Genomic DNA, 24,622 nt, shown 5'->3' with positions numbered 1-24,622 from the left:
TCTAGATAAGTACCGAGCGCGAACTGCCGTGCGACTAAACGTGCAAATGTCCTCTCCTCTCTCTTCTCATTCCGACTATAACTCGATCGTCGCCGCTTTCCTAGATAACGCTTTTCAATTTCCTATTCTCTCCGTTGCCTCGTCGACGATGTTCTTAGCGCGATATCGCGCACGACAAGCGCAAACACGCTGATGATACCGCGACCACAATTCGCCTTTCACTCAATTGTCCCGTATTCGCGGGATGCGGCTCGAGATGCGAAATTTTGCCGCTTTGTCGAAGCCGCGTATCTCTTGTTCTATCGTCGCGATAGTTTACAGACGTTTCTAGGATAATTTTCTAGTTTCACTGCTCCCTTTTTTGAATTGCATTTTAGCGCGATGAAACTGCTCAATTTTCTACAAAAAAAGATAGAGAAGAACATATTTTGTTTTATAAAATATTGCATTTTAATTTTTTTTCTTAATTACGTTTTCTAAAAACACCCGCAGAAAAAAAGGACATTCTTGTTTTGAAAATATATTTAGTTTTAACATGGAAATCTTGAAATGAGATTATATTGCGTTAATTAAAGAAAAATATACTTCCTTGAATAATTGCTTACTTGAATGAAGCCATTTTGTACAGTTCAATCAAGAAAATCTTTCTTACGATTTAAGATTTAATTTTCTTGAATGGAAAAGAAACAATGTTAGATAGAAAATCACATTTTTAAATCAAAGATTATAATTTTCTTAAAATAGAATTAAATAATTATATATTCATGAGGTGATAATTACAATATTAAAATAAGACTATAATATTGTTGAAATTTAAAATTATTCAATTATTATTATTATTACTATTTAATTATTATTCTTCTAAGAAGATTATAAATTGTTGCGTATATATAAGAAACAATGAACGCGTTAGTTTAAGTATATAAGTTTTGATTTGACGCTTATTTTTTTCCGGTGCCCTTAGATAAAAGCACTCGCTTGTCAAACAAACAGTCCAACTTTGATAAACAATTGAAGAATTTTTCGAATAATTCAATAATAATTCATTTGAAACGTCACGTCGAGATCCCGTGCAAAAATTCGCATAAAGGGACGCCTGATTCACCGGCAGTCGGGAAATGTGACGTGTGCTCGTGTAATTACTTAAATCCAGAGTTGACGCTGGCGCTGGGAGATCAACGGCTCTTGGGTATTATGGCGCAAGTTGAAGGTGAAAATCACGTTGTCTCGAGAACATGTATTAGCTTCAATCCAGCGCATTCTTTCCGACGAGCTGAAGTCTGCGCAGCACGCAGATACGTACACGCAGGACACTCACGTGCTGTCCCATCCCCGTGCATAATTATACAGCCGAGGAGCCGAGCGTGAGCGAGAGAGCGGTTGTGCAAGGCCTGGGCGAGGCCACTGCATAGAATATTCAAGTCTCTCTTAAGTTTCTTCTAGTAGTAAATATTGTTATGCTAAGTGCAGCCGTTGTCACGCCTTCCCTCTCCGCTCCGGGGCTCCTCTTCTTCCTTCTCGCATTTTTTTTTTCTTTCCCGCGCCACCTCTATGTACCTTTCTTTCTCGCTTTCTTTCCTCTCGCCCGGAGAGGAGAAGCTCTCGTGCTCTTCGCATTCCCATTCTCGCACGCTCGAGAAAAGCATCGCGCAAAACCAGACGCGGTCGTCGACTCGGCCGTGCTTCTCTCTCGCCAAGTTATTCCCCTCACGATTTATGTACAATAACGCGACGCGAATCAAAAGCACTCGCGAGATCTCGCAGACACACCCCGAGCGATTTCCGAGGGCGATAAAAAAAAACGCCACATTTGTCCAACGCGATGGAGATTCCGCTCGAAAGGTCGGGCATTGAGAGAGAATAATGATAAAAGCGGAGCGATTCGAGATTTCACCTTTCGATAATTTCACGCCCGGATTGAATTTCACGCCGCGTCAATTGGAAAATGCGTTAGGATATAAGGACGAAAGGCGTTCTCGATAGATAAGGATCCTTTACTTATGCCAAAGACGATGAAAATTGACGACACCGTTATGCAAATAATTTTGCAAAAACGCGCTCACCTCGTTTCGAATAAAAATTCATTAATTTCAATTTTCACGCAATTTACGGTAACGAGTTTTCTGTAATTGCTACGCGCGAGAGAACATTTAGACGTTACGAACAGTTACGTCGCGCGCGAGCGAACGTAACTGTTTTTTTTTTAATCTCTCAAATTACGCGCGAAACATCATCAATCTTAATGACAAGCGATCTTCACCTTACGCGGCTCGCGCTCTTCCTAATCGCGGATACACCAAGGCCGAGGGGGATATAATGCCGTTCACATTTAACCCTATCCTCACTTGTCACTCGCGCGATCGGCCCAACGTGCCGGTTTACAAAGGCCCCGCTATTAGAAAGTGCGCGCACGTATTAGGCCGTAATTTTTATCGCGAGCTAATATCGGAGTTTCGCAACGAGACGCTTCATTGTGGCCGGGTTAATCAACGAATATTACCTCCAGGCGCTGCAATCTGAGTTTAATCTCATCACGACGGCGGACTGTCCGAGGAAATGTGTCGAGTTGTTTGAAGAAAATTTTTAATTCCCTCCCGCTTGCGTTATACAAACCGGTTGTGCCGTTGCTAAACTGAACGATAATGCGAATAAAATGCGCGGGACAAAGTGAGATTTTTTTAATCGTCCCCACGCGCACCGTCGTTTCCCGGGAAACGCGATTGTATAATGATCGCGGCGGTCATTAGCGCTAATAACGACCGATTCAATATTTCCGATCTGATTTCCCAGCCGACGATTACGAGCGTGAGGTGACGCAACGCGGCGGGCTACGTAAGAGGAGGATGAAAACACGCGCGGCGCGATTCGCACGACATTTGCTCCGATGCTGATCGGCCGGGTCGGCCAGGAAGAGAAGACGCCGCTTTAGTCGGAGCTACCTCGAGGAGGTCGGTAACGATCATCTTTGATTGCGTAATGGTGAAAACGGAGGACTCCCCGCGTGTCACGATCTAGCGATGGAGAGAGGAAAGTCCTTGCTGCAGGTGCTCTCGTCGCCGGGGTTCGGATAAATCGTCCTCGAACGTCGACGAGGCAATTCCTCTCGGTACAAAAAGACGCTATTTACTGACCGATTGTCAATTACACGATTCGCGTCGCTCGGCGAATTTACGAGTCGACTGACACTTATTCTGTGAGTGATCCTTGTTAGGGTCTTTGAATATCTAGTAAATCTGAGCGATACACGAGATAAGATGATTGGTTTTGTCAAAAACCAATTAAACCATAAATTAAAAAATTGACTCTAGAGTTATAATCATTTATACTTTTTCGTAATTATATAATTATGAAAGGAAATCTCTGCAATTATCCTAAGTTCCCTTCTTACGAGATCGCTTATGTCGAAATGTGTACATATCTTTGTTTAAATAATATTCTGATTAGCTAGACTAATGGATACTTTATATCTATACGATTAGACGTATAACTGCGTGTGATTTAATTCAATTAAGCAGGCAAATCATTTACTTGAAATGTTATGAAACGTGACACGTTACGCGGAATACAACTTCTGTCTTTTTTTTGCACGTATAATAATTATTTTTTTTTTCAGTTATATAATTTTAATAAGATATTATTTCTCATTCTCCGACCAATCTCGAAGGTGAAATTACAAACAGGCATGAAGTACGCCTAGCAAAACGTTAAGTGACTTGAATAACATCTTCATGATTACGATATCGCCTGAAACGGCTGTCAGCGATACGAGAATATAAAAAAAGCGAATGAAATATAAATGGACTGCTATTTAACCGATTCGCGCTGCGGCGCGAAAACGAGCGGGGATTGATGAAGCGTGCGGCGACGACTGCGTAAAGGAGAGAAGGTGAAAGGCGATAACGGCAAAATGAGCAGATAAGTGGGCGTAAGGCACATATCAGTGAGAGCAGATACCAATGGTAAGGCACAATAAAAGGTAGTTGGAGTTACGTAAGCGTCGTAATGAAGATTAGCTAAATATGACCATCGAAATTAATAATGTTCGCGAACTTATACGCCTACATGCATGTTACGCACACTTTAGTTCTCTGAAATTCACATTAATAATCAAAGTATGTCGAGCGGATAGAAGGATGAAAAGGGTATACTTAAAAATAATTATTCCAAGCAAATGCGCGTCCTTACAATAACGTTGCAGGAGAGAAATCAAAATGCGTAAAAAAATCTCGTAAGGTAATTTTGGCTAAGTATACGACTTGTCGTATCATTAATAGATACCAGTCGCAATCACCTTTCTCCGCGGTGCAGGTGCAAACAATCACCGCTTTGATATCTCGCATGAGATACCTGAAGTGAACGACATTCTTCATAATCGCTACCGTAACACGCGGAATTCCGCAATTTTATTTTTGTCGCCGCGAGTGCGCTATAGAGGCGAAAAAATGCTACAACTGCCACACCAGCTCGTAGACCAACCAAAGCAACACGAATCTATCATCAATTAAAGTAATTATCGTTCCAGGTATTATTTCTAGACCGCATGACTAATCTTATCTCGCATGCCGCGGTTCGCGAAAACGCCTCTGGTTGTAAGTGGGTGTCGTATGCACTGAAATTCCTGCGAGATACAAGTGAAACTGCAAACCGGTCAGTTTCGTAGCAATATATAATTATAGGTTTGAGTAAAAAATTATATTTTCCACTCAGACAAAAAATTTATATTTTTCTAAAATTGTCAAAAATAATTTCTTAATCTTTTGAATTAGAATTTCAGATTGATTCACCTAAAATTAAATAGAAAAGAACGCGAAGAATGTTCCTATACAGGGTGTCCCATTTTAATGCCCCACCCCAAATAACTTTCTTATTTTTAATTTTAGAAAAAGATGTTTCAGACAAAAGTTGTATGGTTTCGAGGGGGACATAAGATGGTACCATTAATTTGATCTTGAAGAGTCACATGAAGGTTACGTGAAGATCATTTTCAATTTCTTAAATGGAACACCCTATATATTTTTGCATATTCTTGTAGCTTATCTCGAGAGCTTTCCAAAACACTATAAATAAACATTTTTTCATCAAGTACGTTTCGAGTAATGAGGCTTAAAATCATTTCTTAATTTTATATAAACCATAAAATATCTTGTAAAATATTCATTTTTTGATTATCTTACCTTAATACTTTTATGTACAAAATAATGAGAGAAATCCATTGGTGCAAAGAAAACATACAGTTGTTTTTAAGAAAAAAATATGTAATTTGCAATTAACAATTCCATATTTTTTCTTAAAAACAACTGTATGTTTTCTTTGCACCAATGGATTTCTCTCATTATTTTGTACATAAAAGTATTAAGGTAAGATAATCAAAAAATGAATATTTTACAAGATATTTTATGGTTTATATAAAATTAAGAAATGATTTCAAGCCTCATTACTCGAAACGTACTTGATGAAAAAATGTTTATTTATAGTGTTTTGGAAAGCTCTCGAGATAAGCTACAAGAATATGCAAAAATATATAGGGTGTTCCATTTAAGAAATTGAAAATGATCTTCACGTAACCTTCATGTGACTCTTCAAGATCAAATTAATGGTACCATCTTATGTCCCCCTCGAAACCATACAACTTTTGTCTGAAACATCTTTTTCTAAAATTAAAAATAAGAAAGTTATTTGGGGTGGGGCATTAAAATGGGACACCCTGTATACACAGAAAAGAAACAAGTGTCAAATCAAAGCTTATATACTTAAATTAAACGCGTTCATTGTTTCGTATATACGCAACAATTTCTAATCTTTTTATAGAAGAATTTTAAATTTTAACAATATTATAGTCTTATTTTAATATTGTAATTGTCACCTCAAGAATATATAATTATTTAATTCTACTCTAAGAAAGTTATAATCTTTTTATAAACATTATTTCTTTTCCATTCAAAAAAATTAAATCTTAAATCGTAAGAATATATTTTTCTTGATTGAACTATATAAAATGGCTTCATTCAAGTAAGTAATTATTCAAGCAATTATATTTTACTTTAATTAACGCAATATAATCTCATTTCAAGATTTCCATGTTAAAACTAAATATATTTTCAAAACAAGAATGTCCTTTTTTCTGTGTATCCAGGTAACATTTTTCATCTCCTCTCTCGTATATTGAATGAATTTTCTTTTCTATAATGGGCATTCTCTCTATGTTGTCATTCACTGGAGAATGAAACTTGGGTTTCACGTCGGTTTACGGCAAATCCACACTCTCATGAATGGGCTCCCTCGCCACTTAAAGATAACGATCGTCGTGGAGGTGTTGTAATCGTGCCTTTTACTCTGTCATGATCTCCGCTTTTCGATAGCTACAGCGACGCCTAGCAACTTTCGATGATTGGCCGATAAATTCTGCTATCTTTCGTGTATTGACGGCAACGTCAGACACTGTGAAGTTTCGATTAGACGACAAGTCGGCAAGAACGTTCCTTTGGCTGAAGATTAATGACTACAGTACCGAATGTAAGAGATTCCTCGTCATCTCGCGCACCAAACTTTCTCCTCGCAAACACCGAGAACAATGGTTTGACGAATCGCGAGAGGGAGCGGTAAAATATTTGCCTCGAGAGCAAATACGAAGACAGGTCGCGGACTTGTCCTATCGTAAGAATGTTCTTGACATTGTTACGTTATTGTGTAAGTATTGAAATCGTGACATAGTTCTACAAAAGACAAAGAGTATATAAAAGCAGTTCTCTTCAAATAGAAAAAAGCCATTCTTTAATAAATGCGCTTTCTTTAATAAATGCAAATATGACGTAAAAATAAAATACTTAGCTTTATAGTATTATTTTACATGCATGTTATTGTTTTTCACACATGTGTCATTAAATTAAAATTGACAAAGTAATGTCTAATGTTCTTTCTTTGAAAATATTAAATATTAAATATTTAAATATTTAATATTTAATATTTAAATATTTAATATTTTGCTAAACGGACATTTGAAAAACACTTGTTCGACGTCTGTCCAACGAAAGAATAAAAGCAAGCGAGTCAGTTTTCGATTTGATCGAGATGACGAATAAATCAATTCGTGTAGCGATGTTAGTCCTAATAAACTTCCATAACTATTGACAGGTGAAGACAGCCGTGCAAGAGAGTGAGTTGCGAAATTGAATAAAAAAGACTTGGTCCCGCGAGCGCAATGACCATCCAAGAGACTCTCGTTTCTTATCGAACGTACTTCTCAACAACTTCTCCGACAAACCGGAACAATCGTAGGCAGAAAGAAGAGCGATCGCCGGTCGCGAACAGCAACGAGGTTTGCTGCGGAACTTTGTCGAGGACGGCGAGAAGAGAGAATACGAAGAGAAAAAGATGGAGAGGACGAGAAAGAGGAAGACTCTTGCCGCGGGTAGGTAGATACGAGAATAAGTAGCGCAGTAACGCGTACGACGTGGCAGTAGGCAGACTATCCAGCGACTACCTTGCTCTTCCCGAGCAAGAAAACTAGCGGCAATAATAATTTACAGTACTCTTTGCCCTTCTCTCTCTAGCATCTCTCCCTTCGCTTTGCCCTCTCCTCCCGATCCTCACCCCTATTGCCGTTCTTCTTCGTTCGCTTGGGTGCTGTTGCTGATAGTGATGATGGTGGTGGTGGTTGTTGGAAGCAATTCCATATTAGGAGTCGTGCTCCTCGGTTTACCACGATGGAGGCTATTGAGACGTAGTTACCCTTACTTATCCTGTCGCTGCAAGAGCGAGCAACGACGGCCAGAAGAAGCCGAAGGAAGGAAAGGATTTCTCGCGAACGCGAGTCTGGAAGCGAAGGAACTCTTCCTTCCTTCCAGATCGTCAAGAGAGAAAGAGAGAGAAATCGACCGCTTCGTTCGCGATTTTATTCTCATTTGTCAAGAAACAATTCCTTTCAATCGGTCGAATCTTCTTCTACGGGTGAGATTCGCGAGATGCGTATCTAAAGAATTGACTGCACCGATTCTGCGGCTTGGCTTTCATAAGTGAGACATGATCGCGAACGATAAAACGCACGCCGCCAGGAAAGCGAAGGATGATCCAAAGAAGATACATACTTTGCATCAGCGAATATTATTGTTAAAATAACAGAAGAAAGTAGCATCTTATAAATGTATGCGATATATATTTTAATTATTATTTCTTCGATTTTTTTAGGAAACAAAATTGTTTCACTTTTTGCTTTTATAAAAGGAGAAAAAAGGAAGATGAATTAAATTTTCTACGATAAAAAATTTTTAAATTTTATCAAATAATCTCGATCGACTTTGCAGTGTCTGCTCAATCTTGCCAGCTTGTCAGCGATTACAAGAGAGACAATTCGCGCGAAAGATTAAGCGGAATGTTCACGGCATGTTGAAGTTCTCTATTCTACATTCTTCGTTGTTGAAGAATTTTCCGGTCCAGCGGACCCTGTCACTTCGCGCGAAGACTCGTCGGCTTGTCGACTCTTTTACCTCTCGCTAAGCGACTTCACCACCGATCATAGAACGCGCAATCTCGGTGGCCGACTTCAATCGTATAGCCGTACTTAGTCAATCGGAAACTTTCTTCTCTTTCAGTCGACGATAGCTGTCCGAACGAACAATTTACTCACGCACTTCTCTTTAAGCGAAATCGCATCTCCATTTTCGCGCGAGAAAGTTGGCTTGAAAATCACGAATATCTCGTGCAAAACCTGAAGCCGGTATCATGCTGAGTTTCGCAAGGAAAACTGACGGAATGTATCATCAAGCGAAGACGTAAAGCGACATTTAAAGATGACAAATGCACGATAGAACCGCTTCGTGATAAAAATCGCGAATATTACTGAATTTTGCAAAAACCTCACAAGTATCGGTAATTATATTTTTACGATTACCTTAATTAAATTAATTAAATTCTTAAGTCATCGTGAAAATATTGTATGACAATAATATGAGAATATTTTTTGAAATACAAACATACGTGATATGTATTACGTAAAAAAACAATTTTATTTAATCAGAAATTACTACTTGCATCGTAAAAGAAAACAAGAATGAATCGAGGCTTTTCGCAGCCGCCAGGCAGACAGGGCTCGCCTCGGGCGATCAATTAAAGGGTTAACACGAACACGCGAGAGAGTGCCCTTCCACGCGATGGATAAACGTTCTCGTTTTCAGGCAGCGCCTTCTATTTTCCGCTTGAAGAACATTTGATTAGCGGTAAATTAAATAATAAAGAAAAGATTGCGTGCCAAGATCGATGCGCGCGAACGAAATCGCGAAAAATATAATAAACGACGACTTTTGTAAATACCAAGAATGAAATTTAATGAGATATAAATTTGTACATTGTTAAAATAGATATTATTTAGAGAGAAAAACACACAGCTCTGTTTAAAAAAATAAATAAAAATTATACATTAAAGTCTTGTTTATCAAAATTGTATCAGAAAACTTGTTTTCAATATTTAATAATGTACATTTTATTTTAAATAGTTTTTTATTGTAATTAATTAATGTAAAATAATTTTTTTTAATATATTTAAGATAATTTTAAACACAATTCATAGATGTGTATGTGTGTATGAAAGTACTCATATAAAAAGGGAAAAGATATTACAAGAGGAGATTAATAAGCTCGTATTAAAAGTTATTATAATGTAATTTTTCATCATAATTGCTGGAAGTGCAATGCACAAAAATATGTTTTCAAGATGATACGAGCGATCCAGATACACCGCCGTTGCTGAATGACTAGCAAACGAGATATTAAGTACCGGACAGTAAAATATCGCGACGCAGCGAACGCACTAATTAGTGTACATTGAGCTGGACGAGGTCAATCACGCTTGAAAATGAAAAAAAAACAGAGCAGGAACAAAAAGTTGTATGATATAAAACGACAAGAAATTTCATCTTGCGTGCTAATAATCGTTAGCGTTCGCGAACCTCGAATACGCGACCTTGACTGTGAATAAATTAAGTGGGATTATATGAGAAATAATAATTAATTAATTAATATCTACGCTCAACTAGCGTTTTCATTGAATATTAAGTATGCTTCCTGACATTGCAGTTCGCTAAAAATATTAAGAAAGATACAGAGCTAAAGAAATTATACTCGCGTATGATCGTTGAACGTCATGAAGCATTCTATAACGTTTATGAGGATTCTTGTATATATGTATGAGCGCTGGATAATTTTAACTTTATCATCTATAAAAAGGATAGTCGAGCATTTGACTCATAATATGGACGATCGATGGGACGGGATAGGAGACGGAATGAATAGCGAGTCATATAACGTTAAATTAAACCTGCGACTTGATTTAACTTAGTTATGTTTTTCCCGTCCTTCTTCTCGCGGTCTTCGTTAATCTCATTCCGCGCGTTTTTCCCGCCCGTTTTCTCCCTTCCCTCCCGACCTCCCGTTTTTCATATTTACCGTCTCGGTGTGCATCGCAGCTGGATCGCGTTTTTACCGCCGTTCGATTAATTTTATGTCGCGCCGCGCGATTATGTCCCCTCGTAACGAACTATCGACTCATTAACCAACCAATTAATTTCCGTATCACCTGTAAAATTCCCACTTGTATGCATCAGGCGTGCGTGCCGCGTTCCGATAAAACGATATGCGAATAGAATACATCATAATAATCGCGCTCATAATATTTCAAGAGAAGCCGACTATTAACGTGAGTAATAGATATTTCCCTCCCCTGAGAACGGTCGGAAATACGGTGCGTTAAAACATCGTTAGAGTGTCGTTAAAGCATCGCCGACGATTGTAATGTTAGAACGCGAATCAAACAGAGAACAAATTTAGCAGCGTTTCTCCAACGAATTATTTTGCACGACGACATTAATGAATTTTCTGTCCCCGTTTTTATTTCGGTTTCATTACTGAATATATAATAAATTATTTGCAAATATTGAAATTCGAGAAGAGAACATTGCGGCTTTAAATTAAATAATTTAACAATGTTCAAAAAAATTTATTCCGATCGGAGCAGTTGCTGCTTGTCCTATATTAGCAACAGCAGCGGAATATTACGGGCAAATTTAAGCAGATCCGAGGAGCATATTTCAGATTTATACAAGTCAAAAGTCAGCAACGATAAAAATCGCGCTTGCACATGATCCGACGTGGCGGGTCACGTGTCAAGATGCGCTTCCGCGAGGGAGACCACCCGTAAGAAAATCTCGCGTGCAAAAAGGTTGGGAGGCACTGATCTACACGTATTCTCTCTCGAAGGGAGAACGAAAGGGAGAGCGAAGAATCGCTTCGTATCCGGAGGGAGGAGGGCCGGGAAAGGAGGGGCGAGGGGAAGAAACGAAAGAGGGAAGAGGGAACGAAGGCCTCGTAAAGAGAGGACGAGCAGCGGCTGCACATCTCCGTGATTACTGATTACTGAAACGATTTGCACCGTTCGCTCCGGCGGAGCGATTAATTTCCGTAATGGAGTCGTACCCGGGGGATCATTCCTCATAGTTACCGATTATCATTAAGGACAGGGTCTCGATATTGAATTCGTTCCGCTCGCGAGACAATCACGACGACGCGCATTCACGTGTCGAGTCGAGATTACAATGATAATAACGCGCGTGATGAAGTTTAAATACTTACAGATGTTCCTTACTACACCTCGATTATAATTATATTAGTAAACATTATTTTCAAAAATCAAATCGGAAAAATAAAAGTGCAAATTTATGATCATGCAAATGCACCTTTACAATCATTAGATATTAAGAAAATTAATAGATGATGAAAATAATTGAAGATATTTTTAAAATGCATTTACATCTTGATTAATAATAAAAAGAAAAATTAAATTTCTGTGCTATTAAATTGTTTGAAATGTACAAGTTGTAAACATTTAGCATTATTTTATAACATTTAGAGATCAAAAAAGATAAAACAATTATAATAAAAAATTTTTAGTTTATCGCTTGGCATTGAGATCTTCCAATTTATATACTCTGCGATTTTTCGCGAGTGAAAATAACTAGGCTGAACTATAAAAATGTTTTATCGCTCGGAAGTGTGTTTTAGCGGTTGAAAACGTCTCTTTTTTAGTGAGATTGCGGTATATATAAGGGACGCTTTTTGCGCTCGTGTCGATCATGTACTTCGGATCCGTTGAGATTGCAAAAATAAAGATGCAGAGAAAAAGCATGCCTGATTGATGTACAATGGCGACCGCAAGGCGACGTGCCGAAAAGTATCGAAGACGATGGGCATCTTTTCTGCACTCGACAGAGATACATATAATAAACCTACGTATATATTTAGAATATTAAACTGATTTTTGAAAAGGATTTGTGGAACTTGTTTCGTCTCTGTCATGAATCGACTTGACGTTGCAGTAAAATTTAAAACTAGTTTAATAAATTATTATAAAAATAAAAATTATATCTTTAATTATTTCTACTTTTTCTCTAAAACAATTTGTGTTAGACTTAAATATATATTTTTTCCAGAGAAATTATTTATTCTCTTGAAACAACTTGTATTGGGATATATGCATATGTAACAGAAGTTGTTTTAGAGAATAAATAATTTTTTCGAAAAACATATATATAAATCTTAACACAAATTGTTTTAAAGAATAAATAATTTTTCTCGAGAAATATATAACATAACACAAGTTATTTTAGAAAATAATTTCTCTCGAAAAACACATGTGTAGCCTAATAAAAGTCGGTCTAGAGGAAACGCGTAATTATTCTCGAAAAACATACAAGTCTAACACAAGTTGTTTTAAAGAATAAATAATTTTTCCCGAGAAATATATAAACTAACACAAGTTTCTTTAGAAAATAATTTCTCTCGAAAAACATATGTATAGCTTAATCCAAGTCGGTCTAGAGAAAACGCGTAATTTTTCTCGAAAAACATATATAAGTCTAACACAAGCTGTTTTAGAAAATAAGTAATTTTTCTCGAGAAATATATAAGCTAGCACAAATTACTTTAGAAAATAATTTCTCTCGAAAAACATATATATAAGCCTAATACAAATGGTTTTAGAAAATAATTTTTCTCGAGAACTACATATACGACACAAATTATTTTAGAAAATAATTTCTCTCGAGAAACACATGTATAGCCTAATACAAGTTACCTTAGAGAAAAATAATTTTTCTTCGCGTAATTTTTCTGGAAAAGAAATTTTTTATTTTTAGAATAATTTATTAGGCCGGTCCCAGCTTTACTGCAATGCCGGGTCGACCCGTGGCAGAATCGGAGCAAGCTCCACAAATCTGCCTGGTTTCAAAAAGCAGTTTAATATTCTGAATCCCCTATGGGGATTGTATCAGATATTAAGCTGATAAGAACAGATACTACACTTTTGATCTTAGCTCAAAGAGCCGAGAAGCGATACCCCTGGCTCCTTTCGCACGCCTTATATACACTGTTTGGATAAACTTAAATACGAGTTGAGGATTAGTTTAAACGCCGCATAGCGGTGGGCCAAGGAACTAACGAAAGCAGTCGAATCGATCCTCTCTATCTATTGTGTACCTGCTTCCTCGTGTCAGAGCACGTGACTAGAGCTCGAAAGGAATGCCGCGTTTAATGACGTTTCAGGAATCGATCGCGCGCGCTAGAAAATCGCTTCTGCGGTTGAGGCAGGTGTCGCATAATGAGTGCGGCCCTGATTGTAATTTACAAAAATATGCATAATTCATGATTCCTAGCAACCACACAGTGGCGCATTCGACAAACATTCTTAATCTTAAATGTCACTGACAAAGCCTATTTATAAATTCGCTAGAGTCCGTTAGGCTCGAGTCTCAGCGCGTGTTCTAATTACGTCGATTAGATCATCGCATTGATACATGTGCATGGTCCGCTGTTGTTTATCGTATTATTATTTACTTTCGTAAAGGTATTAACGTTACTTGAGATATGTCTCGCCTTAAATATCTTGAATATCTTGAGTTTTGTCTCATTTCTTTTTTCATCAATTTATTTCTGCGTATCCTATAATTTTGATATATGTTAAACATAACAGACTTTTTTTTGAAATGTTTTTCTTCTTTCAAAAGTCGGTCACCTTACATCATGCATAATCCGAAATAAACTAAGCCTTGACACAAATTATTTCGCGTACTTTTGCAACCGCGCGCGCTTTAATTGAATCTCGCATTTGCAACTGCACTTACCTCATTCTCGAGAGTGCACAACGTTTATTAAGCCAAGCAAAAATACCCAAGTATGTAGAAACTTACCTAAAACAGAAAAATATTATAATTAGTGACAGAGCACAAGTAACTATTATCTTTTGAGCAATAAACGCAAACGATAAAGGCAAAAAGGCATATCGTGCAATATTTAATAATGAATCACTGAGAGAGTTGTATGCAAAATTTAATTAAAATTAAATATGTTGTTTTTATTACAACTGTATCTTCATTAAGATTCTTTGGCTCGAAATTGATTTGTCGTACATAAAATTCATGTTATAAAAAAATATGTTGAAGGAATGTCCAAAGATTTTAGAATTCCATTTTTGAAGGATAGAGAATATTTCGAGATAAATGAAAAAAAACCTTCGATATGCAGTTGAACGTTGACAATCCAACGCGAAATGATCAAACGATAATTGCGATAGTAAATTCCACCTGATCTATCGCGCCTGAATTTTTTGCGGATGCACTCGCGGAAACGTCGTTGATGAGCGGCAATAGCTATGCAAGGATAAGTAAAGGCGTATCGACGGATAGGAAAGAAGTTGCAAGAAGCGTGTCGTTCGTGATGTCGGAGTAAATCGCGGAATGACGTTCGAACTTGGATATTACGTAAGATCGCCGTTTTAATATAACGGTATCGGTCTTCTTTTTTCGAATATTCAACATAGCTTGAAAAAACCCAAGAGACTTTTTATTCTTTCCTGCTTTCTATCAAAGCATTTTTGTCGCGATCGCTCGAGTTCAAACTAATTAATGCCGCAAATTAGTTATTCGCTCTTCAAACGAATAGAATATTTCGCGGAGCAGGAGCGATTCGAGAGGCCAAAAGCATTTCGCGGCGAGGTTGTAATTTCGTAATTGCATTGCGGGAACGCGAATCTTACGAAGAGAGAGACAGAGACAGTGACAGAGGGGGAGAGAGAGAGAGAGAGAGAATCCCGCGTTCTTTCGCGCATTGCCGTTTCACTCGCCAAGACTTGTCTCGTAAAAGTCGTTCGAGAAAGAAAGAGAGATATTCGCCGGTGGTGGCGCGCGATTAGCCGATAATTCATACGCGGCTATGATCTACCGCTAACTAATCATATGCGCGTAGCAGAGAGCCGGAATGTCGAGTGGCGGTGGAATCGTAAAGGAGAGAACCGCGCGATGCAGTTTTCTCGGTTGCAGGCGCGGTGCACTTTCACGGCTGCTCTTGCGGGACATACGATCCCCATAATAAATTCCGCTCGTCGGCTTTCTTCGCCGATCCTTTCTTCCCAGTCTCTCTACCTTTCTCCCTCTCTCTCTCTCTTTCTCCTTTCCCTTCTTACTTCTCATGGCGTGTCTGCCGATAATATTGCCCGCTCTCGAAGATCGAACGATCGGAGGGAGAGCAGCGATTATCCGCATCGCAAGCCGAATAATTCCGCTAGGAGGAAAAAGCGCGGTAAGAAATCGCCGCCCAGCAACGGATCCCATTGCTAATTATCTAGCGCCGATCCGCCTCGGTCGCCATCGTGCTCTTTGCCGGCCAGACGTGACCTGCTATCGCGCGCGACCATAGATCACGGTGTACCGTTTATCAATTTTACGGAATGATTAGACGCGATTCGAAGCCCCTGTCCTGGAAATGGAAGCGCTACGCTCGACGATCGTCACGGTCGATCGTGCCGTTTCTCTCGATCTCGAGATAAAACGTTACGGGCTTGAAAAAAGCTAATGATTAATTATCGCAGTCCACGGATCGGGAAGTATATTATTGATGAATTTCAAATAAAATTCTCGCGTAGAGATTTCTTGCATTTCACCTCTTTGAAAGTTTATATAAATATGTATGCATAATGTTATTCTGAATTTTACACGAAAAGATCGTGTGACATTTAGTTTCGAAATTTCCGATCAAATCGCGCGCCGTCGTTTGGCTAGAACTCTCGAACTCTCTCTCTTTTGCGGTTCGCGACTCCGAGGTTAATTAAGACGGACAGACATTTCCGACTCCATCCGTCCGTCAGCTTTCACCGGAGAGGATTCATCTCCAAACCAGTCAACGAACGATCGGCATCCTCCGCAATCTAGGATGCCGATTACGGGCTACGCAACAAGGAGATCCTTGTTATTATAAATTCGCTCGTGATACGCTCGACCCGCAAAAGTACGAATTCCGATTCCGGCACGCGGCTGCCAGGATAAATGGTAATGGGCTTGGTCGGTTGAATGGTTGGTACACCAGGTAATGGCCTTCTGGTTCTTCCCCAGGCGCTCCATCCGCCAGCGGCCTTACCTTATTGCCGCTTCGCCGGCATTTTCCACATCCTTACGCGTAGAAATGGAACGATACCGAAAAACCTCGTTACTTTCGCAACGAGTGCATTGAATATTCATTTGAAAAAATACGTCAATAATTTTCTCGATGACGACATTCTTAACTATTCGCGTGGGATCTATTCCAAGTGCCAGATATATATTGCACTGAGAAAAATCGTTTGATTGCACCAACAAGACGTATATGATTGAAGGCATTTTGGTTAAATCAAACAAGAATTTCTAGTTATCATGATAAGACTCAATTTTTTATAACTAGAACATTTAATAGATTTTACTATAAGGATTTGATTAGTATTTCCTATAAAATTTCTTGTTACATTAATTTCTTTCCTTGCTTCTTAACTTAATTCCTATTCAATATTTGCCATGAAATGTATATAAAGAACTAGTATTAACATTAAATCCAAAGTATTTTTTTTTCTCTTAGCAGTAGTGCCAGAAAAAGGACGCTAAGTCTCTGATTTTGTGTGTTTGAGCTGCATTCTCTTCTTGCGTCACTGTTTATCAGTTTAATTTCTAACAAACTGAACTTAAAATAATTTATTCAATAATCTGGATTGAATTTATGCAATAATCGTGTTGGAATTCAGAATATTAAACAGACTTTTGAGATTAGATGGAAAAAATTTTAGACGACTTGATGCTGGTGAGTTTATTATTATTAACCAGTAAATTTAACAGGAAGAAATTAATCCGATTCATCTGGTAATTCCTACAAGAATTCTGGTTCGTCCATTTTCCAACAGACATACTGGTTGAATCTACCAGAATTCTAATTAATGCAACCAGATTTTTTTCTCAGTGTGCGATTATAATAATGCTAATGCGACGAATATCGCTGGTAAAGCTTGTTGAAAGTTGATATTTTTCCACAAATGGTAACCGGAAACCATCCTTTTTTTTCCCTTCCTGTCGTACACCTTCTCGTAGCGAGAAAAAGTTGAGGGAGCGACGTCAGGAACATGGTACGCGGCGCGTAAGCATTGTTTCAAAGAGACCGTAAATACTTCAACCTCGGGTCTGTTGTTTCGTTCGATCGTCGCTCGAACGAAAAAGCCTGTAACGCGTCCGCGAGAATTTTTCTCAAGCTCGCCGAAGAATTCTGACCACCCAGAATCCGAGAACAATAGATGTATAACGTACACAATGCGCGATCCATTATTCACCGAAAATTTACTGTAAACTTCATCGACACGTGGTAAATGAGAAAGAAACGATACTCCAGACTCTATACGTTAAGGTATAAAATAATCCACGTATATTCATCGAAATTCCAGGCGAGAACCGCCGATTTCTAAATTAAATAAATTTTAATAATAAAAAAAGCCATAAATTCTGTTCGCTTGGTGCAGCAATAATTTCGCGTAATAGGAACTCGCGAAGAGCGAGCCAGCTTTCCGGTTAACATAATATTGCGCGTAATACCTCCGACGTGCTAAAATATTGAATGACAAGATATACAACACCCGGTAAACTTCCTGCAGCCTCTGCCGTTCCCTCTTCTAGCCCTCGCGCGCGTTTGCACGTACGAAACGTGCGAGCGCCGCCTCGTCGTTCTCTCTTTTTCGACCTTCTTCGGATGGAGTGCTATACGATCCTCTTAATGAAGTCCGACAACATAGCGAGGCGAATGCGTGCGAAGCCGCTGGACCATAGTGCTGGCCGCATGCGTGGAGATTATAGAATACACTCTATGATCAAAAAGGTCGCAGACGGCACAGAGACGTAACACAAGTGAAGTGTGGAAATATCGCACCTCTCGCGAGCTCAAACCTCACGCTAAGAATAGACATTACTGGCTTCTATCGTAATCTCGGATTGCTTCGTATGAAACAATCGTTCCATGCGAATAATTCTTTTTTTTGTCAAAAGAATTTTATACGAAATTATATTTCATTACATTTAATTATATTTAATTAAAATTCTCATTTTGGATAATAATTTTCTTAATCTTGTGTACGCATTTAAAAGGAATTTTCGCGTTTCAAGTCTAAATATGAACAATTTGTTTTTATATATTTAAAGAATAATTACAAGCGAAAAGATTAAAAAATACACGCGTCATGATCATGCGATATTCTAATATGAAGATCAAGAGATCTGTTTGTTAACATGATTAACAGTAGTCGTGCAGATTAGTCGTCAAAGTGACAACGACATGCAGTCGACTTCTAATCTAATTAGAGGAGAATACAAGGAGAACAAGAGTCACATTGGTGCCAATTGTTCATCTGATTGGCACACGATGTGTTTTTTATTCTAATCTTCGATGAGCTAACGTCGCATGTAACAGCACAATATATCGCACACGATACAAATCAATGCGTTATTAAAATTTGATTGTTATAATGAAGCAGTAATAATTATTATACCATTGCACACAGCACATTAATATATATTAACAACATAAATATATATTAACAAAAAAATCTTGTATACTTTTTATCACGTACACAGAAAAAAAGGACATTCTTGTTTTGAAAATATATTTAATTTTAACATGGAAATCTTGAAATGAGATTATATTGCGTTAATTAAAGAAAAATATAATTGATTGAATAATTGCTCACTTGAATGAAGCCATTTTATATAGTTTAATCAAGAAAAATATATTCTTACGATTTAAGATTTAATTTTCTTGAATGGAAAAGAAACAATGTTAGATAGAAAATAACATTTTTAAATCAAAGATTATAATTTTCTTAAAGTAGAATTAAATAATTATATATTCTTGAGGTGACAATTACAATATTATATTATAAAATAAAACTATAATATCATTGAAATTTAAAATTATTAAATTCTTCTAAGAAGATTATAAATTGTTGCGCATATACGAAACAATGAACGCGTTAGTTCAAGTATATAAGTTTTGATTTGACACTTACTTTTTTTCTGTGCATAATATACTGATAAAAAGAGAGATAATATTTTTTAAGGGTACTATTTTTGTTATGAAAACGTAATTAAAATCGCGGACGCGCGATGAGAAATTCTTCTGGGCTTCTCGTCCGTTACGTAATTACGTAATTACATAATCACCAGCCGACTCTGCATACTTCGTTGCGCACTTAACTCTTGACGTCGTGTAAACGAAGAGACAGAAAGAGAGAGAGAAAGAGAGGATGCGCATGAATAGAGAATTTATACCTCGTATAAATGGAGGATGTGAGAAAATGGCGTAACCGGGCTGCTAATCCGACTATAACGGTTTCGCTCGTATGTGTGAGGATTAAGTGCCACGGAGGTATTTTCAATATCCGCAATTACCAAGCCGCGGCGCGTTATCAGGTCTCTCCTCTCGCGTAATAATCGCGCGAGTCGTAAATGCTCGGCATCGCCAATTAAATCCATTAAACACGGATGTATTCTACGAACGCTTATCGCGCGAAAAATCCGTCGAATATGATTTAATAAAAGGTCCGCGTAAAAAAAAAAAAAAAAACAGGAAGAAATGGAAGCCGAACTGTTCTTTTAAACATGCGAACATTTTTAGAGTCACGGTAATAACGATAACTCAACGAACGAGTCTCGCCGTTATAATCGAAGAAATCGTGAGAATACATTAAGCCCCCCCCTCCAATTCGATAATCATATAATGTAAATGCTAACGATCATCGTTCCCCGTCGATAGATACGATCAGCTCGCGTCGTATTTAAAGGGAGAGGGAGAAGAATATACCTGCTGAATAATGTTGTCTGCGCGAACGATAATTTGAGCATAGAGCCAATTTCGATTAGAGAGCCGATAATTACAGTCAATCGGCCGCGGTTCGATTTTAACGACCGACAGAAGTCATAATGCGAAAGGACGCGCGGGGGTTTTAATAATCCCCGGAATTCTTAGCGCGGCCTAGTCGTGGCAATTAATCGAACGGCGACTGATCAGCTCCTGGCACAAATTACGAGGAATCTCGAAGGGCGAGGTAAACCGAACGATCGCGCCGCGAGTCGGAATAAATCTGGGACGAACGGTAATTTAAAGCTCACGGTAGTGTTGATTAAAGCCGATATTAACATACAGACAGGCTTGTTCCCTCGCGAAGTCACGGCCGTTCCAACTCGTTTCAAATGTTCCCTCTATACCCTTCATTTGCAGCCCTTAGGCCGGTTCATTAGACAGTCGATTATGTACCAATGTAAATCAATTAACGTCTATCTCCTCCGCTCTTGTAATTCAATCAACTTTTTTGCAAAAGAAATTATGTTCAGCCCTAAATTCATAAGAACCCTTTCTAAGAAAACGAGCATCTAATCTATTTTAAAAGTTAAATCACGAAAAGGTAATAGTTTAATCATAAGGTGGATGCTTTCATTTATAACATATTTCGCTTAAAATTAATTGATTCAACAAGAATGAGAAAATAAAAAATTAAGTTTTTCGGGATAAGAATCTATTAAATTCTCCGACTTCTGCGGATCCAGGCGAAAAAACGCTTCTGTATTAAAATTAGAAGCTTCTATACAATCTTCAGGAAGATTCCTGTCAGATCTTCGTAGGTGATGAATAGGCGGCTGTAAATCACAGCATCAGACGTATGATCGAGGGAGATCAATCGAGTACAAAAACGGCAAAAATGAATGACCTTGATTAGATGTGTAGATCGGATCTTATTTTCTGCATCTTGTGCGAAACACGAAAGTTGTATATTCCGAAATATACAACTTTCAGTAAACATCTTGTCGTGTTTAGTCTGCGCTATCTTCAGCATCAAAGATTTGTGGAAGACTCGGCTCTTTTAAATCTCACAATATTTCCTCAATATTTCAACGCGTTTAGCAACTTTAACTCTCTCGATGTCGTAAAGTGAGAATTTAAATGATTTAAATTTTTCTCCTCTCAAGATTAAAAGATATATGCGTGATTATTAACCACTAAACTTTCGAGTCTTCTACATTTATTAATAGAAAGCTAATTCTCCGAAATTCCGCTAAATTTATTTCCAATTATTTCCATGCGCTGCTGAATTATTAGCATAAATGAAGAAAGTCCATCAAAATTACGACGCTGATCTACGTGATATCAGTATGCATAGATTTATGACATCCCGGCAAAGAAAAAAAAAGAAATCTCGCCACGTTTCTTCAGTCGAGTCGTCTCGCATTTGAAAACGACAAGCGTAATATCGCTACAGTTTTTACCGCTACGTGACAAAAGGCAATTAATTTAAAGTGTCGAGCTCAACGCCACCCGGACGGCATAAAATCGGACCGTTAAAGGTTAATAACGATCCGCGAGAAAGGTCGAGATAGCCTAGCCTCGTCAGTGAGGTCGGTTTGACGTCGCGAACATTGGCCCGAATTACTTTGCTCTTCAGCGTGCTCCTCATTTTTCCGTCCCTTCTCAGCTGCTCCAACATCACCCGAAGGACGCCTTCCGGGAAGGAAACAACGAGCGGATCCCAGGATCGAAATATGCGACTTGTGGAGAGGAGAGTTCTGAGATGCACGTGTATCTGTAACGTGTATCTGTATACTTGTCTGCGCGGCGGCCAAGGCAAACTGAATTCATCAGCTGACAGCGAGCGAATGGCAGCACAAAGGAGCTGCTAATTTGGCGCGGTGCCTCGCGAAACCGAGGATGCTGAATCCTTCCCCACTGTCGTCCTTTGAGCGCACCGATGATGATGGTGGTAGTAACGAGGATCAAAAGATTCGAGGGTAAGAGGTTATTCTCTCTACGAGCGCTTCGCCCCGATGAAAAATCGACCGTAGGCCGATGCACAAAAACTAAGTCTTCCACAAAGAGAGCTCTCTTCCAGTGCGCGCCGATATGCAATTTGTACCTTTGATTGCCCATTGAGCTACTTGATGGCAGGTTAGCTCGACAGTTCGGCCTCTGAGTATGCAGGCTGAATTATTGCAATTGCACACTATCATTAGCATATACATATATTTTTTTTGAAGAATAGTTCTAGAATACATAACTCCAATTATCTCCTCCATATCACGCGCTTGTAGAATTTGTTCCGTATATTCGAAAAATAAATTTAAGTTTTTTTCATCTTTTCTTTAATTATAAATATCGAAAGAAAAATTTAAATAATTTTGTTTTAGAAGAAGAGAGGTAAGTTATTTGTATATTTATATTTAATGTATTGAAATATTAATATTTTATATATATCAATATTATAATAATAAGAAAATAAAAAAATGACAACAAAAATAAATTAAAAATGACTAAAATAATCTCTGCAAAATAAGTGATTTTTTGTAATTTTATCTGTAAAATACTATGTGAAGAATATCGCTAACTTTTTTTTTAACTTCGAGATAAATAAGTAGACAAATCTTTGCGCACGTTCCCCTACAATTCCATGACGGAACATGAATTACGAAATACGAAGCAATCGTCGGGAACATTAGTCGTTTTGCGACGCTATGTCTGACAAGCCGTGTCTGACATACACAAAGCACCTTGAATGTATCCCGCTTTCGCGAATGAAAGACCTAACATTATCCTGAAGAATGTACCTCTCCCTTATCTAGGATGATCTGGCCACGGTAGCGAATCCAAGCCTCTCGATCGCGAGATTTTCTCCGCACTCGGCTTATCCTCGTCAACCTGGACAGCCGCTAAATTGAATCTTTTTTTCAGACGGCAAGCCGCGCTCGATTCGATTGGTCGGATCATAGAAGGACTGTTTCCACATGATACGCGAGATCACGGTCGGATATGAAATGGATGCGGGCTTCTTTATCGTCAGAAGCGCTTTTATATTTATAATGCTTCTTTTTGTATAAGTCTATAAACTTGTGAGTGTTCGCATAATGCAAACGTAATACATAAAAATTTTATGTACATAAATATATATCGCATAAATCTGTTTTCCTCGATCTGCATATTTTTAGATTTTAAATAATTGGATATATTATTTAATGCGACACACTTGTAAGTAAGAACGAAATGATTTTTAATTTGTACAAGATAATATATCAATAAAAGAAAACTACATTTTATCGAAAATATGGAATCTTTTAAGTCAAACAAGATGAAAAATTATATATAAACACAAATTTGGAGAAATTATTTTTAATACTCAGTACGTAATTCAATATAAACAATTATTCTACTTTATAAATGTTTGTAATGTACAGTTTACATACACAATTTATAAAGCACCATATGTTTTTGACGTTATCTCGATTTAACGTATAAATATGACAAATATAAAGAATCAAAATGTTGGTGTTTCCAACTACGACTTTAGTTTACGGGAAAAAATAAAACAGAATAAATAAAAGTTCATCGAGACATTTAAAATGAATGTTTTCAGATTCGGAATTTATGTAAGATCATAACTCAGATTATAAAACTATACGTAAGCACATCACTCAACCACCTGTCGCATAATTTCTGAGCTAAGTCTTGTCTTTTCTCATGGAATGTATGAGTTTAAAAAGAACTTGCAGAGTTTACGAAACTTTTTTACAAGATTCTTCCTTCACGACGATAAACCAAATGAAACTCGAGACTATTAAATTTCAATATCAATTTTTTTGAATAATTGTATTATATTCTAAAAACATTCGTAACAATTTTCTATTTATAACCTATTATTGTATTATTATACATTATTACATAGTTTAAAATGTACATAAAAATTTTATACATGTATATAAAATTTTAAATAGTACTAGTTGTGTACAATTATTTTTCTTCTCATAGTTGCATTATAAATTTATAAATTTATAATGCTTAAAATTCTATGAATTTTGTATTTTTAATGCTATTCCGTTTTTATATTGACTAAAATAAATATTTAAATATAATAGTGAATCTGATCATTCAAGGATCGACTCATCTTTGTAAAACTGAAAGCAGAATTCAATTCTTTTTAATCTACAGTTTAGTTTTTTATTAATATTTTACTTGTCAAAATACATTGATTCTGATACTTAAAGCCCAATAGCGCAGTAATAATGATCTGGTACAACGCATTAAACCTCAAGGACAAGGCAGAGAGTTTAGAATCGACGAACAGGTGCGTTTAGGCAGTCAGTTTTACATCGTCGCGTGCTTTCGCATTCAAATACCCTCGGCAAAGCAATTTAAAACTCGTTTGGACACCAAGAGGGAACCTTTCGCCAATACGAAACGATTTCGTGCATCTGGTCCAGACAAG

At 37.6% G+C, this 24,622-nt stretch overlaps 1 protein-coding gene and 1 non-coding gene across 5 annotated transcripts in view; both read right to left on the bottom strand.

Annotated features, from left to right (window-relative positions):
- The window catches only part of LOC105247786 (protein outspread), a 175,182-nt gene that overhangs the window by 42,359 nt on the left and 108,201 nt on the right, over nt 1-24,622 (bottom strand). The window lies entirely within an intron of this gene.
- Nucleotides 13,186-13,379, bottom strand: LOC112639373. The gene has a single exon (XR_003123481.1). It is a non-coding gene; the product is annotated as a U2 spliceosomal RNA (small nuclear RNA).

Source organism: Camponotus floridanus, unplaced genomic scaffold (genome assembly GCF_003227725.1).
Source record: "Camponotus floridanus strain SB8 unplaced genomic scaffold, Cflo_v7.5 scaffold6, whole genome shotgun sequence".
In the NCBI taxonomy this organism is placed as follows: Eukaryota; Metazoa; Arthropoda; class Insecta; order Hymenoptera; family Formicidae; genus Camponotus; species Camponotus floridanus.
The sequence above is the reverse complement of the archived record's forward strand: the minus strand, read 5'-3'. Positions and strand labels throughout refer to the sequence as shown.